General features: G+C 40.8%; 1 protein-coding gene across 4 annotated transcripts in view; it reads right to left on the reverse strand.

Annotated features, from left to right (window-relative positions):
- The window catches only part of sema3ab (sema domain, immunoglobulin domain (Ig), short basic domain, secreted, (semaphorin) 3Ab), a 411,101-nt gene that overhangs the window by 286,838 nt on the left and 106,926 nt on the right, over positions 1–17,337 (reverse strand). The window contains exon 1 of one of the 4 annotated variants that reach the window (XM_043714217.2): positions 13,026–13,142. The exons of the other annotated variants lie outside the window; for them this stretch is intronic. The gene's annotated coding sequence lies outside the window, so the exon portion shown is untranslated. Of the gene's footprint in view, positions 1–13,025; positions 13,143–17,337 lie in introns of those variants that run through there. 4 annotated transcript variants of the gene reach the window in all.

Genomic DNA, 17,337 nt, shown 5'->3' on the forward strand with positions numbered 1-17,337 from the left:
GTTTGAACTCAAGACTGAAAATTGCTGTTTCTGATTACACTGAAATATAATCAGACCTTCATTCTTCTGAAACTGACAAACAACAGGAAATCTTCACTAAGACTTGACTACAAACCATCTTTGCATTATGTTCTACTGTTTACTAAAATGTATTTATTTCCCCCCAGTTTTGATCCCTCGAGGACTTTACTCTTGCCAATTTAGAGGCACTTGTCAAACAGCTGCTTTCTGCTTGTGTTAGCCTCAGTCAATGAGTAGTTTAACCTGATGGAGTATCACTGAAAGTGATTAAATGGCAGCTCATGGGTAGGATACCAGTTGACCATGCCGGGTATAGGGAGGCTGCGGCACTAGGGGTAGTATACTGGGCAGGCACTCCAGAATGCCAAGCTAATATTCTGGCCAGGGGTATAAATTCAAATCCCACCCATGAAATGAGTAAAATTTTTGAATTAAAAAGTTAATCTAATGGAATCCATATGACCACTGGGTCCCATCGGGCTCACTAATACCTTTTTTTGAGAAGGGGATCTGCCAAACTTACTACTTGTGATTGACTCTAAACTGACCTCTGAAATGGCAAGCCACTCAGTTCAAGAGCAATTAGAGATGAGCAATAAACAACAGCCCTATTAGTGTTACTCATCCTAAAAAGTTGGCTGTGCATGTGTCACTGATGTCGTCATGTTTGATATGCAGTCCCCTGCGAAGACTAAGAGTAGGCGGAGAGGCTGGGTCTGGGGGCTGGGTGAGGGCACAGGCAAGGCTGTAGTGAACTGAAGATACCCCTCACCAGTGGCAGTGGGTCTTCACCACCTCCCTATCCCACCATCACTCACTGAGGTAGAGAGTAGGAATACGTGCAATACTAGTGCTGGCAATGGATGCTCACTACAAAGGTTTTGGTCAGGCGAAGGGAGCAGCTGGACCTGACTACTCCAGAAACATGTGGTGTAGACCACAAACCCCCGGAGGCCAACTTAGAAAGAAAACACAGCAAGCTTCCTACAACTTGCTCTTTTTTGTGTGGTAGTCATATGGCACTGCCAAACTGTGTTCTGGCACATGCCATCTACTGCTGGTGTTCATAATAAATACAGCCTTCTCCAGGGGCTACTGTAGTGGAAACTGATCAAATTCTTAGAACATAGAACATAGAACAATACAGCACAGAACAGGCCCTTCGGCCCATGATGTTGTGCCGAACATTTGTCCTAGCTTAAGCACCCATCCATGTACCTATCCAATTGCCGCTTAAAGGTCACCAAAGATTCTGACTCTACCACTCCCACAGGCAGCGCATTCCATGCCCCCACCACTCTCTGGGTAAAGAACCTACTGAATGAATGATAGTTTGAGCAGGAATCCCTAGATGACCATTAGGAATGGGAAGACTAACTGACTCATTTGTTCTGAGGAAGTGTCACTGAACCCAAAACATTAACCCAGATTTCCCTCCACTGATGCTGCCAGATCCACTGAGCCTTTTCAGCAATTTGATTTTGTTCCTGATTTCCAACACCCGCAGTTTTTTTCAGTTTTTATTTTGACTGACTGATTTCCCTGGCATTAACCTGACATTTTTTTTAATCAGCCAGTTCAGGTACATTTGAGACAGGTGGGTCTTGAGCTCGAGTCCCCAAGCCCAGAGTTAGGGACACTGCCAGTGTGCCAAAAAAGCCCTTCTCCAAATCCAAAGTTACTGGCAAAACTGAAGCATCTCAGCTGAGACTATTTACTCAACTTTGTTCTTGTTAAAGTGACATAAGTAGCTACAGCTGTAAGGAGAGTGTTAAAGAATTTGACCCCAGTGGTTGACTTACGAAAACCATGTTGGGGTACCGATAGGTTACTAAATTAGCATATTTATTTTAGTAGAATTTCAATTCAGTCGAAGAATATCATGTTAATGGGGCAGAAAGGATGTACTCAGACTCCAACTCCTACTAAAATAAACTAGAAAGCAGCTGATATTTGTATTATGAACAAAAGAATCCCTCACAGGCAAGAGTCAAACTATTTGAGCAGTGACTAATGGTAATGTGAGATGTCCAATTAATTTATCATTGTACAAGCATCTGAGAATTAAGGGAATTGCTGTCCACTGAGGGAGAGCTGGTCATTTGATCGGTAATCTCTCTCACCTCTGACTAACAGGACCTTTTTAACTTCTCTGCATGTAATCGATCAGTTTTCTCCCCTAAATTTTTTCAAGCAACAATTGCAAATTGTTCTTTTTCCCTTGCTTCTACAAAGAAAAAAATCTGTAAAAATACCACAAGTGTTCATCTGTCTCTGCACAATCTCATTGTGCATTGAAAGATTCCTGCAGGCACCCCAAAATCACAGGTAGGTTTAACAACAGCTACTGAGACTCAAGTTCTGAAATTCCCTTCTTCATCCTTACCAACCTCCTTTTCAGACCCACACCCACCATTTCTATGATACAGAAGAAGCCTTTTGGCCCATTGAGTCTGTACCAGTCAAAAAGCCGCCGTAGGCCCATACCTTGACTGATAGGGAGTGAATTTGAGGTTGCTGTGACATTAAGACTTTTGCATGCATTTGTAGCCTGGAGCTATGGATATTAATGGGAGAACTTCCATTTTAATTCCTTCACATGGCTGATCAGGAATTTTTTTCCACTCTTACAGCCTGCCATTGGGGTGTGCTGCAAGATGCACTCTCGCATCTTGCAGCTGCTTGTTTTATGAATAGACCTTCCTTGGGCTTTGTACCCTGAGTGAGTCTTTTTAGCACAGATTCTATCCACTGTGCCACAAGGCCATCAATGGGAATTCCTCAGTCACCCAGCACAGAAACCGACCCTTCGGCCCAACCAGCCCATACTGACCATGTTTCCAAACTAAACTAATCCCACCTGCCTGTGTTTAGCCTATATCCCTCCAAGCCTTTCCAATGTTCATACTTATCCAAATGTCTTTTAAATGTTGTAGCTGTAGCAGCATCATTCAGTTCCCCAGGAGGTTCATTCCAAACATGAACCAATCCTTTTGTTTTTTTAAAAGAAAGTTGCCCCTCATCCTTTTTTAAATCTTTATCCTCTTTCAGGAGTTGGGAGGTCATGTTGCGGCTGTACAGGACATTGGTTAGGTCACATTTGGAATATTGCGTGCAATACTGGTCTCCTCCTTCCTATCGGAAAGATGTTGTGAAACTTGAAAGGGTTCAGAAAGATTTACAAGGATGTTGCCAGGGTTGGAGGATTTGAACTACAGGGAAAGGTTGAATAGGCTGGGGCTGTTTTCCTTGGAGTGTCGGAGGCTGAGGGATAGAGGTTTATAAAATCATGAGGGGCATGGATAGGATAAATAGACAAAGTCTCTTCCCTGGGGTCGGGGAGTCCAGAACTAGAGGGCATAGGTTTAGGGTGAGAGGGGAAAGATATAAAAGGAATGTAAGGGGCAACAGTTTCACGCAGAGGGTGGTACGTGTATGGAATGAGCTGCCAGAGGAGTGGTGGAGGCTGGTACAATTACAACATTTCAAAAGACATCGGGATAGGTATATGAATATTGTAGCTGTAGCAGCATCATTCACTTCCCCAGGAGGTTCATTCCAAACATGAACCAATCCTTAAGGGGGGGTAGGTATAGGACAGATGTTAGGGGTAGGTTCTTTACTCAGCGAGTCGTGAGTTCATGGAATGCCCTGCCAGTAGCAGTGGTGGACTCTCCCTCATTATGGGCATTTAAGCGGGCATTGGATAGGCATATGGAGGATAGTGGGCTAGTGTAGGTTAGGTGGGCTTGGATCGGCGCAACATCGAGGGCCGAAGGGCCTGTACTGCGCTGTATTCTTCTATGTTCTATGTTCTATGTTCTAATAGTAAGGGCTTGGAGGGATATGGGCCAGGTGCTGGCAGTTGGGGCTAGATTGGTTTGGAATATCTGGTCAGCATGGATGAGTCGGACTGAAGGGTCTGTTTCCATGCTGTACATCTCAATGACTCTATGACCTTTAAAATTTGTCCCCTAGCTTTGAACTCACCCACCCTAAGGATACATTGTACTTTGCTCAAAAACTACATGCATTCATGTAAAACTCCGTTATCTCACTTTTTAGATTAGAATCAATCTAAACATCATGGCATAGACAGAAAACAGAGGGGGCCAACACCTTCAACATATTGTCTCGTTATCACCATTGTTAACAGCTAACCCGAGAATGCAACTTTTTTAAAAAAAGGTTTTGTGATTTACACATGAAAGAAGTGAAACAATCATGGTATTCTAACAGATGAAAGGCTTAACAGACAATCAATTTTTCAATGTATAATTTCAGTTACATCACGCTAAATTTTTGCTATAAATTCTGTGCGTTAGGATTGAGCCCTCCACTATCACCTGATGAAGGAGCGTCGCTCCGAAAGCTAGTGTGCTTCCAATTAAACCTGTTGGACTATAACCTGGTGTTGTGTGATTTTTAACTTTGTACACCCCAGTCCAACACCGGCATCTCCAAATCATGACCCTAAGGAACAGATCTTGACTGTTCACCTTATTTAAGGCCCTCATGATTTTATTATCTTCTGTAAGGTCACCCTTCAACCTACTGTGCTCCAGTGAAAAACCCCCAAGCCATCAATGTTTTTATGTTTCAAGCCCTCCATTTCCCAACACATACTAGTAAATCTTTTCTGAACTCTCTCCACTTTAATAACGTCTTTCCTGCAACAGGGCAACCAGAACTGCACTACTCCAATAGAGACCTCACTAATCTCCTGTACAACCTCAACATGATGTCCTATCACCAGTTAACAACAGTCTGAGCAATGAAGGCAAGTATGCTAAATGCCTTTTTAACCAGCCTGCGCACCTGTGAGTCAAGACTGTAGTGCTAGGAAATTGCAGCAGACCAGGCAGCATCTGAAGAGCAGGAGAATCGACGTTTTGGGCATAAACCCTTCAGGAAAGAAGGGCTTCTCTTTGCTGTTGAAGAGCTTTTGCCCGAAACATCAAACTTCCTGCACCTTGGATGCTGCCTGACCGGCTGTGCTTTTCCAGCATCACACTTCCGACTCTGATCTCCAGAATCTGCAGTCCTCACTTTCTCCTCCCTCCATACCTATGGCACAAATTTCAAAGAATTCTGTACCTGAACCCCGAGGTCTCTCTGTTCTACAACACTACCCAGGACCCTACCATTAGTTGTATAAGTCCTGCCCTTGTTTGTTTTACCAAAATGCAATACCTTTCATTTATCCACATGAAACTCTCCCTCACTTTTCTTCAGTCATGCTTGAGTCTTTCAAAATACAAATCTAACCACCCAACTGCAATCTGATTTAACTTGTCTCTTTTGCCTCTCAACATTCCCAATGTGAATAGAACAATGTGCAATTTTCCTGATTTGTGAATGTTAATATTTAACTATTGTAAAAGCTCCATTATTTCAGTCAGATTTATGCATTGCAACTCCGACAAACACACAAATAATCCAGATTGTTAACCCTGTGAATACCCTGCTGAGAAAGTGCTACATTCTCAGAATGGCTTTCTACCATTTAGCTGAATATTGAAGAATAAAACATACAGTCCGAAGATGAATCTGTATTGGTTAATACACCTTTTGCAACTAATACCCACTGCTCTTTCATCATCTTGTATTTTTCTCCCTTGATAATTTTCAACTTTAATCCACTTCACATTATCAGAACAGCCAATGCGTGAGGAACAGAAACTATCTAACTGAACTGTTTAATTATTCTGGGCTATAGATCTTGCTGCACATTCTTCAGAACTCTTGCTATTCTTTGGGTGATTTTTAGAGTTCAGCTTCAACTTTCCCCATTGTACTTCTGAGATGGAACTTGGCTTACAGCACTTTGATAGATGGAGTTATCGGTAGCTGAGCATTGAATGTTGTCATGTTGCTGTTGATGATTTGATGCACCTGTCCAGATAATCAAGCCACTAATTTAAAATTGATTTTATTCAAAAGATTCATCTAGCAGATAACTTTAATCTAATAACAACTGGACCAGATTATAAAGGAACAGATTCTTGCTGGAAGTAATTGTAATGTAATTTAGTTTAATTTAATTTAATTGAACCAAACCCCAAGTGCTTTCTTCTTCCCTTCATGAAATGTTGTCCCCTTCTCCGGTTTGGATCTTCGGCAAACTGGGTCTGATCTCCTATCAGCAGGTAGGAGGTTCATTAAAGGAGATGGTTATAAATTTCACTGATTTGTTTTTATCTAATATAAGCTCAGCAAACAGCTTGGCAAAGACCAGCAGTGATCCATGTGGAATCCATTTCAAATTAGTTTATTTGAATAATAGTCAGCAACTGGCAACTAGAAAGTTTCATTCTTTTAAATTTGAGACTGAGTTAAACAGCTGAGATATTCAACAGCATAATGTCAAAGTTAAAATAGAATAAAATGAGTAGAGAAATTGAGCTGTAATAGTGAAATGAGTCTTCAGTTTAACAGAACACAACATGTCCAAAGGATGAAATATTTATAACTCCAGGAGGGTCATAAGCAAATACAGAGAAGCCCAAACTACTTGGTAAGATATAAAATGTGTGAAGTACAGCTAGTGTCCAGTAAAGTAAGAATTGTTTTTTATGAATTTTTGAATGGATTAAACAGTATCAATAAACTGCACACTTTGAATATTCCTTCAGTATCTTGCACAGCAAGACTTTCAAGTTTTAATGAAACAAAAGACAGTTTAATTTGTTGCATCACTGTCCTGTTCTCGGAGATTTACTGTCACATGAATTGAAGGGAATGTTTTTAAATATAACTTATGAGATTTTAGAATGGTTTAAATATGAGCACAAGACAGTAGATTCAAGTCATAGTTGATGTTCAAAAGTGTAAACTCACACAAATAACAAGGTTAATTTAAGAAAAATACTACTACTGATTTATATTCCAAAAGTGCAGCTGCATTAACATGGAATGGACAGAAGGAAACAATTAGAGCTTTTTCAACAATATCAGGCAGCAGGATCAAACAGGGTGAATGTCTGCATGTTGCCTGGACTGGGTAGCTGGCTAACAGGCTTATTAATCAGAGTATACAATTCTGTCTTTTATACTTTAATCAGCACAACTTTAATTAGATATCATTTAACTATCGGCAAACAATCATTCTAAAAGCAATCTATCTAAGAATACATTGCTATTGAGAAGGTCTTTTGTTATGGAGGTAGTTTCCCTTCCTTTGAGATAGGAAGAAGCCTGGGCTCGAGTCCCACCCGCTCATGGGGTGCCATTACATATTCAGGCAGGTTGATTAAGAGAACTGTGCTCCTGTTGAAGGATACAAGAGGGCTCAAAGACTCATTGCTGTAATCTCCCCAACATTCCGATTCTCCTCCACGAGCAACACTGTGTCCCTCAGAGACCTGCACTAACGAGGGCTCAATAGAAAATCATGGGATTTGCTTGTCCAATCAGTGCACTACATGAAGCACTGTCCTTTGAAAGCACTAAAATCATGCTCCATGTTGCACTTTCTGTCAACTCTCACTCATGGTTTGTACTGAACAAGTTCCTTTTCCTGAAGCCAAGTCTGCCTGTGCGTGCAGTCTCTCCCACTGCTGCCCACATTTGAGCCCACCAGCCACATTGGTTTCCATTCCACTCAGCTAATCTTACCATGTGCCTGTCTGCCAGAGGTCACCCCAGAAGTTCCTTGACAGTATGAACTGATTCTCTCCCTTTGACAGTCCAAGTCCCATCTGGTCTTTGCTGGAGCCATCTCCTGGCAATGGTGACTGCACAAGTGGCATTTTTATACCTAGAAAAATAGGAGCAGAAGTAGGCCATTCAGCCCTTCGAGCCTGCTTCATTATTCAATATCATCATGGCTGATCAACAAACTCAGTCCCCTGTTCCCACTTACTCCCCACACCATTTGATCCTTTAGCCCCAAGAACTATACCTAACTCTTTCTTGAAAACATTTAATGTTTTGGCCTCAGCCAATTTCTTTGGCAGAGACTTCCACAGGCTTTCCACTCTCTGGGTGAAGACATTTCTCCTCATCTCAGTCCTAAGTGGCCTACCCCATATCCTAAGACTGTGTCCCCTCATTCTGCACTTTTCAGTGATCACGAACATAATCCGGCATTTACCTTGTCATGTCCTGTTGGAATATTACAGGGTTCTATGAGATTCCGCTCATTCTTCTAAACTCCAGTGAATAGAGTGCTAACAAATCCAGAATCTCTTTGTTTCTCAGTCCTGCTATCCCAGGTGTCAGTCTGGTAAACCTTTGCCCCCTCCAAAGCCAGAACATCCCTTCTCAGATAAGGAGACCCAAATTGTGCTCTTAATATCTTTCACACCGCAAATAGCTTCAACACTGTTTTAATACAGAAACTGAAGTGTAGGCATATGTGAATATATTTGATATCTAAAACATTACAGCGCAGTACAGGCCCTCGATATTATGCCAACCTGTGAAACCAATCTAAAGCCCATCTAACCTACACTATTCCATTTTCATCCATATGTTTATCCAATGACCATTTAAATGCCCTTAAAGTTTGTGGGTGGCACGGTGGCACAGTGGTTAGCACTGCTGCCTCACAGCGCCAGAGATCCGGGTTCAATTCCCGCCTCAGGCGACTGACTGTGTGGAGTTTGCATGTTCTCCCCGTGTCTGCGTGCGTTTCCTCCGGGTGCTCCGGTTTCCTCCCACAGTCCAAAGATGTGCAGGTCAGGTGAATTGGCCATGCTAAATTGCCCATAGTGTTAGGTAAGGGGTAAATGTAGGTGTATGGGTGGGTTGCGCTTCAGCGGGTCGGTGTGGACTTGTTGAGCCAAAGGGCCTGTTTCCACACTGTAATGTAATCTAATCTAATCTAATCTAAAGTTGGTGAATCTGCTACTTTTGCAGGCAATGCATTCCACGCCCCGACTACTCTCTGAGTAAAGAAACTACCTCTGACACCTGTCCTATATCCATCACCCTTCAATTTAAAGCTATGTCCCTCATGCTAACCTTCATCATCCGAGGGCAAAGGCTCTCATTGTCCACCCTATCTAACCCTCTGATTATCTTGTATGTCTCTATTAAGTCATCTCTCAACCTTCTTCTCCATAACAAACACAGCCTCAAATCCCTCACCCTTTCCTCATAAGACCTTCCCTCCATATCAGGCAACATCCCAGTAAATGTCCTCTGCACCCTTTTCCAATGCTTCCACATCCTTCCTATAATGTGGTGACCAGAACTGTGTGCAATACTCCAAGTGTGGCTGCACCAGAGTTTTGTAGAGTTGCAATATGACTTCATGGCTCTGAAACTCAATCCCTCTACCAATAAAGCCTAACCCACTGAATGTCTTCTTAACAACCTGGGTGGCAACTTTCAGGGATCTATGTACACGGACACAGATGTCTCTGCTCATCCACACCACCAAGAATCTTACCATTAGCCCAATACTCCGTATTCCTATTACTCCTTCTAAAGTGAATCATCTAACACTTTTCTGCATTAAACTGCATTTCCCACCTCTCAGCCCAGCTCTGCAGCTTATCTATGTCCCTCTGTAATCTGCAACATCCTTCCACACTATCCACAACTCTACCCACCTTAGTATCATCCGCAAATTTACTAACCCATCCTTCTATGCCTTCCAAGTCATTTATAAAAATGACAAATAGCAGTTGCCCCAAAACAGATCCTTGTGGTACATTAGTAGTAACTGCCGCGTATTTCCCATCAACCACCACCCTCTGTCTTTCAGCTAGCCAATATTTGATCCAAACCGCGAAATCACCCTCAATCCCATGTTTCTGTATTTTGTGCAATAGCCTACCGTGGGGAACCTTATCGAACGCCTTACTGAAATCCATATACACCACATCAACCGCTTTACCTTCATCCACCTGTTTGGTCACCTTCTCAAAGAACTCAATGAGGTTTGTGAGGCATGACCTATCCTTCACAAAACCGTGTTGACTGTCCTTAATCAACTTATTCCTTTCTAGATGATAAATCTTATCTCTTATAAACCTTGCCAAGACATTACCCACAACTGAAGGGAACTAATATATACTGAAGTAAAATCTTGTAAGCATTGGCTACTAACTTGTTTGTTTGTTTCCACTAGGGCACACATGGCATTCTTATCCTGAGAGAATTCTGTCACTTTGTTTCTGTTTTCTACAGATCCAAATACATTAATAATCACAGCTCAGGAGTCACTGACATTGACATTCCAGGCAGATCAAGGAGGCTGGAGGGAACTGTGTCCTCTGCAGTGAACACACAGCCTTCTGGAAGTCTGAGGAAAGTATTGCTTTCTTTAACATCAGCTAAAATCAGGACTGTCCATTTTAAACATAGCACATGGGAAAATCAAGTAGCAGAAACATATCAAACAGCAAGTATACACAAGACAATCTCAGGCCTCTCAAACAGCAAGTGAGCTACTTAAACCACAATCAATCTGGAAATGGTCAGAATCCCAGTCATAGAATTTGTTGATTTGGACTAATTGTTGGAATAAATACCTGAATAACAGGGAAACAAGAAATGCTACTTTAATGGCTGACAAGGACAAGATGGAATGATGCTGGTCTATTTTCGGAAAGTGGCAGAACATTGCATCTGTTTCATAAGCTGCACATTGAGATCTGAAGAATTGCAATATAAAACTGAGTCTGACAGGCCCAGATGGAAGGGAGAGAACAAAATGTATGTTTTCCAGTAACGTTTGGGTACAAATGATCTGTAATCAAGAGGAGCTGGAGTGCAAGTGGCATTGACAATAAACACAAGACATCAGAGAAAGCGCATGACATGAAGAAATTTCTAATGGCTAGATGACAGTGTTATAACCTCAATACTGGTGTTTGATCAGAATAGTCTGAGCTTTGGGATGGTGTACCAGGGGTCAGTGACCACTGGATAGTGCATTGGAATAATAAGAGGAAGTCCTGGAGAAACTCTGAAGAGTCAGTGGACTTGAAAACAAATTTACTGTTTCCTCTCCATAGTTGCTGCCAGACTTATGGAGTTTCTCCAACATCTCCTCCTATTTTTTAATTTCAGATTTCCAATACCCAAAGTATTTTGCTTGTAAAGGACAGTACATTGGAGCCAGTTTGATATCTTCACTGACCAGAGGACCAGTTCAATATCACCATGTCTCTGGGATTCTGGGATTTCTACATAAGAATTGGACCTTGTGCCTGCACTCCCATACCCTCCTTCCCTTCTCAATATCCAATTTGAGATACTAACAGGTATAGGCAACTAAACTCTTATGCATTCAGTTCATATTCCTTTTTCTTGACAATACTTTCTTAATGGGATGAAGTCATCATCGTCAAGGGTAGCCTTTGTTACCCATTCCTAATTGCCCCTTGGACTGAGTCACTTACTCGGCCATTTTCAAGACCAGTCAAAACTCAACCACATTGCTGTGGGTCTGGAGTCACATATTGGGCAGACCAGTAAGGATGGCAGTTTCCTTCTCTAAAGGACATTATTGACCCAGATTGGTCTTTACCACCAATCGATGGTGGCTTCATGGTCACCCTCATAGGCTGGCTTTCAGTTTCATATTTATGTCAACGACTTTAAATCCAACTAATTGTGGTGGCGTGATTTGAACTCATGACATCAAAAATATTAGGCTACATGCCATCACCACCACAGCATCATCTCCCCAGCCTTCTGATCTCAGTCCTTTGCCACTAGATCATGTGTCCATAATTTAAAAATACAACTTGAATCATAACTATGATCTCATCAAAATTTTTTTAAAAACTCTTCGATCTAATTAAGCAAGTGCATGTACTCATCATTAGTATCCTTTTAATAATATCTCAGACTATCTTAACTGGATCTTTTCTATCTTTCCACTAGCCTTTCCATTTTCCAAGCCAAGAAACATTCAGAATTTTAGCTGGGCTAAATCACTTTCACTGCCCACGCTATCCATGTCTATGCTTGACTTTGATTATCTAACACAGCAGTGTAGTCTCCCTCGATACTGGTGTGAATTTCTGAAGGTTTTCCTTTCTGTCACCCTTGTTCCCTTTATGTCAGAAGTACAACAATCTTACTCCAAAGTGAAGGAGTTCTGCATCAAAGCTCAGTGTCAATAACTGAGTAATCTACTCCTCCCCAGAGGCTTTCTGTTTTCTTTAGGCTCTGTTGGATTTTCTGGGGAAGTCAAGGGTAACCCTCAGTGGGTGATGTTTCCCTTCCTAAGCTGCTCATTTACACCTCCTGGTGGTATTACAGAAGCTTTGAGATCTCCAGAGTCAGATTGTCCCACTTCTCTTGAAATACCACGGCTGAGAAGAGCACACTCAGCCAACAGCAAATAGGGAAAGAAGTCAGCAAAAAACAAAGGTCATGGATTAACTAATGTGGGTAAGTTTTACAGATGCGATAGAATTAAATAAAATAATTCTGCTGTAAGTTTTCTGATTTGCAGAAAATAATTAAACAGAAGAGAAGCAGCACATTGAATCAAGAAAAATGAACACTTGTTGTAGGCTCATTAACCAACACACCAGCTTCACATTTAAAACTGAAGAGACAAACTCAATTTAATTTTCCAATGATTTCACTTCCTTGATGTTGACAAATGAACTAGTTGTTATTTTGGCCATTTCACAGTCTTGTATTGAATTCCTGGTCATCAGAATTGAACTGCACCAATATTTAAGCAGTGCAGAATTAACTCTTTGAAAAATACGTTAAACCTCTCCATTAAACACAGATGAGTTTAGAAGACTTTGTACTACGTGTCTACTCACGTTTGTTGGTGTACTGTTAAACCTGCCCACAGGCTATTCCCTCTCCTCTAAATATCATTTGACCAAGTATTACAATTGTAAGCAAAAGCAACTTCAGCAAGTAAAGGGTGAATTGACTTTCTCTCTTTATAAACACACAGACTGTTGAATGGATTCAAATCGTGCCTTCAGGACATGACCTTAAGGAATTAGAAAAAAGGCATTTAGAAAATAGTAGCTAGCTTACTGAGAATTGCTCAAAGGGAAAAAAAATTGTACCTGAGTGCAAGCATTAATCCCACAGGAGCTGACTTTCAGACCTTTTATAGAGGATTTAGACCATGAATGCTTTGATTTGAACTAATCAAATATGTCAACTGAGTGCTCATTGCTTCCCTCCGACCAGTGAAAAGACTCTGCTGGATAAAGCCCGTAATCCAAGACTGCCTGTATCGATGTGTTGCTCTCTGATCAACTCCTTCGAGTGCGGAAAAGCAGCAAAGGGTACTCTAGCAAAGTGAGGGAAAGACTGGTGGGCGGGGATAGGAAGGCTAAGAGAGGAGAATAGCAGCCATATGCCTGAAGCAAAACTTAAAGCAGACATAACAAATACACTTACAAAGCCTACTTCAGAAGATTTATTTGCCTTTAACAGGCTTGTGCTGTAGCTATTGTGTGCCAGCTCTGCCAATCAGGGAAAGGAAGCACTTTTAATTCAGTTTTAACAAGTTCAGCCATTTAACTTCTTATTCTGAAGAAAACCACTTTATTTGATGCTAATGACTATTGCTGCCTTTGGAAATAATGTAGCCAATTCACTTTATGGCTCACTGCTTTAAATCAGTAAATACTAATTGGGACTACTTTTTTTTAAAAAAATCTAATTTCCTCCCTGAGCCACAGAGTAAACTAAGTTTCTACCACCTGAGACAGCATTGGTAAGTGTCATAAATATGTAATCTGATCAACAGTAGACTGCTTTCAACGAGATCTATAAAACCTAACAGATTGTAAATGGATGTCACTCCCAGCAACATTCTCTGTTAACCTGAATGAAGAGTTAGGCAGGTAGGTGTGAAGCCACAATTGCCCTTGATGTAATTAATTTCTTGATTGGTGGCTTCATTGAAATTATGATAAACATAGGAAATAGGAGCAGGAGTAAGCCATTCAGCCCTTCAACATGATCAAAGCTAATCCTCTATCTCAATGAAATATTCCCTCCCCCCCTCCCCCCCCCCCCCCCATACCCCTTGAGGTCTTTAGCGTCTCTGTTTTCACATCTACCTTTTGAAGAAAGATCAAGAAATTCTTCATAAATGGCATTAAGTATGTCACATTTTGCCAAATTACCCAGTTGTACCATTCTCCTTTCTGTTGAAGTCAATTCCTCCCCAATTGTTGAGAGGACTCTGAGTCCTTGGCTCTTTAATGTTAATGGCTGTCTTAACGCATTGGTGACATGGTGAAGCATAGCATTTATTGTCTATCTCTGGCTCCTGAAGTGGTTCACACCATGGTGGACTTATTAAACCATTCCATGATGGTATGTTATAACAATGCAAGTAAAGATTGCAGGTCACAACCAAAGGCCATTTATTGAATAAAATTGAGTGTGAGAATTTTGCAATTATGACCATTTACAGATGCCACGTTTTTTGCTTTCTTTGTCTTTTTTCATATCTGAGGAAGGATTTTCTGGCTATAGAGTGACTACCAGGCTGGATAGCAGGACTGGAGTATGAGGAGAGGATGGATTGGTTATGACTTTATTCAGTGGAGTTTCTAAGAAGAAAGAGGAATCTCTTACAAACTATACATTCTGACAGGATTAAACAGACTAAATTCAGAAAAGATGGTCCCAATAACTGGACAGTCCAGAACCAGGGGTCACAGTTTAAGGATATTAGGCAGGCCATTGAAGATCAAGATGAGGAGAAATATCTTCACCCAGAGAGTGGTGAGTCTGTGGAATTCTCTACCACAGACAATTCTGAGGCCAAAACACTGAATGCTTAAGAAGGAGTTAGATATAGTTCTTAGGGATAAAGGGATCAGAGTGTGGAGTGAAAGCAGGAACCAAGTACAGAGTAGGATGATCAGCCATTATCATTTGAATATCATAGTATGGCCGAATAACCTGCTCTTGCTCTTATGTCTGTTTTTTAAGTTTCTAAATAAAGCTGAGGTAAATTCTTCTGAAGGCCATGGTGGAATTTGAACTCTCAGTCCTTTAATTCATTTCCTATAACAGCTACACAATCATATCTTCAGATCTTGTTTTACTTCTCTCTCCTTCTTGAAGACACTCTCAAAACTTATCTCTTCACCTATCATAATATCACATTTATGTGGCTTACTATTGAAATTTGTTTGACAACTCTCCTGTGAAACAATTTGGGATGTTGTCCTGGGAATCTAGCAAGCAATTGGGTTAATGGTACATATGCCTTTATTGAAGAGGATGTATAACTAAGTCATGGAGCAAAAATATAGAGCTCAGCTAAGACCACAATTGGAAGGATGTGTCTAGCTTTAGTCTTCTCCTTCAGTGTAGAATAAACCTGTTGAGAATTGGACTGATAAATGTTCACTAGGTAAATAAAATTTAACATCTGAAATGTAATTGTTACACTCAACGAAGGCTGCCAGACTTACTGAGTGTTTTCAGATTTTCAGCATCTGCAATTGTTTTTCTTTTTATTCTGATGTTTAATTGACAGTCACTTCTTTTCCAGGTACGTTTGCATTGAAGAATTCCTCTTTTCTCACAGTTGGAATTTCCACTTGTCTCTATGACTCGATAGGAAGGTGGGACTGGTTTAGTTGGGCATTATGTTCAGCATTGACTGGTTGGACTGAAAGGTCTGTTCCCATGCTATAAGGCTGTATGACACTTTTTAACTAATTCACCTTGGATTCTGATGAAAGGTTATCAATTTGAAACATTTATCTCTGTTTCCTCCTTCATGGATGCTGCTGAATCTGAGTATTATCAGAATTGTTTCTTTATTTTTCATATTTAAATTTCATTCAATTGATTCCTGAATTGAGAAAAGTTATTGAGGAGAATGAGTCTTTCTACTCTAGAATGTAGGTGAATGAGAAATGATCTGATTAAAACCTCGGAAATTCAGGGAGCGATTGACAACGTAGTAATTGCTTCACCAGCAGAGAGTCTGGAACCTGCAACATCATCTCTCGATAAGACACCAACCATTTCAGACTCAGTGAAAGAGGAATGTCTTCATTCAGAGGGTTCAAACCCATGACCCCAAGACACTAACCCTGGGGTTCTAGATCACCAATCTAACATGATACTGCTGTTTCCCCAACTGTGTGGCCTATCAGTGGTTTATTTTATCTTTACCATATTGTTCATTTTCTGGCACAATGTTCAGGATCCTGCATCTCAGTCCTCCTTCCTTGTGCTTGTATTCTTCTCCATTGTTTGCTGAGATCGTTCTCAGTGAGTCTCCACTTCTGCATGCCCTCTGTTAAGCTGTTTGCTTATTCCATCCCTCCCCAAGAACCCTCTTCTTTTTTTTCTGACCTTGTGCATCTGCTGCTACCTTCTTTTCAGTAGCCATTCTTCAACTCTGATCTTTTCAACGATATCTTTAAAGAGTTTCTTCTAAAACAAATTATTTGTTTTTTTGTTATAGATTACTGTCTTTCACTTAATATTCCTCTGTAGAAAGGTAGTATATAACTTTTTTAAAAAATTAATTCCATCGGAAATGGGCCTGGCTGGCTGGGCTGGCATTTATTGTCAGTCCCTAGTTACCCTTGAAGATGGTGGTGAGCTGCCTTCCTGAACCATTGCAGTCCATGTAAATTATTGTACTTATTAAATTTGATGGATAGAAATTTCTTTGAAATTTTCCCAAACAAGTCCCTCGACAACCTGAAGGTTCCTAATGCTTTCCCTGACAAACATCCATTTTATTATTGTTTTTGTGAGATATAAGATGTGATATATTTCATTTGTCTTCATGCAAAAATTCCTTTTTTTAAGCCTTAAACCTCACCTGTTTCTGCCTCAAAGTTTGAATGTGATGTTATCATATGGCTAAAAAGATTTTCGATTCTTTGGATTTTGATTTTAGCAGACTTTGCAAACTGCTAAATCTAAATAACATGTCTCAAAATATAGACTTGACCATTTTTGTAATCCTATTTTGATTTGCATCATGTGTCTTGAACAGGTCTCCATTGGAAAAATTAAACTCTATGGTTATTCGTTAAGTAATGAACAATGAAATCTGGAGCAAGAGCATCTGCAAGTAACATGTAGAACCAGAACCCTGAGGTGAGCAAGAGGAATGTTCAGCACAGGTACACAGAGGTTGGTGTGGTCAATCCTTCTGTACTGAACCTGAATGCTGCCTGAAGGACTTCAGTTTTGACCAAGTTGAACCTCTTCAAGCTTCCATACCCATCTCAAGTCAAACATGGCCTGGCAAATAACATGGCTTCTGAAGTGTTTCATTGGTCATAGGCAAAGTTGGCAGCAGTCATAAATTTTCAGCTTCCTCTTTGTAACCTTCTTGGCCACTCACTGTCATTTGTGCAAACAAATTGGCATGTT

This window comes from Chiloscyllium plagiosum, unplaced genomic scaffold (genome assembly GCF_037043375.1).
Source record: "Chiloscyllium plagiosum isolate Xiang-an unplaced genomic scaffold, Cpla_swu_hap1 HiC_scaffold_23, whole genome shotgun sequence".
In the NCBI taxonomy this organism is placed as follows: domain Eukaryota; kingdom Metazoa; phylum Chordata; class Chondrichthyes; order Orectolobiformes; family Hemiscylliidae; genus Chiloscyllium; species Chiloscyllium plagiosum.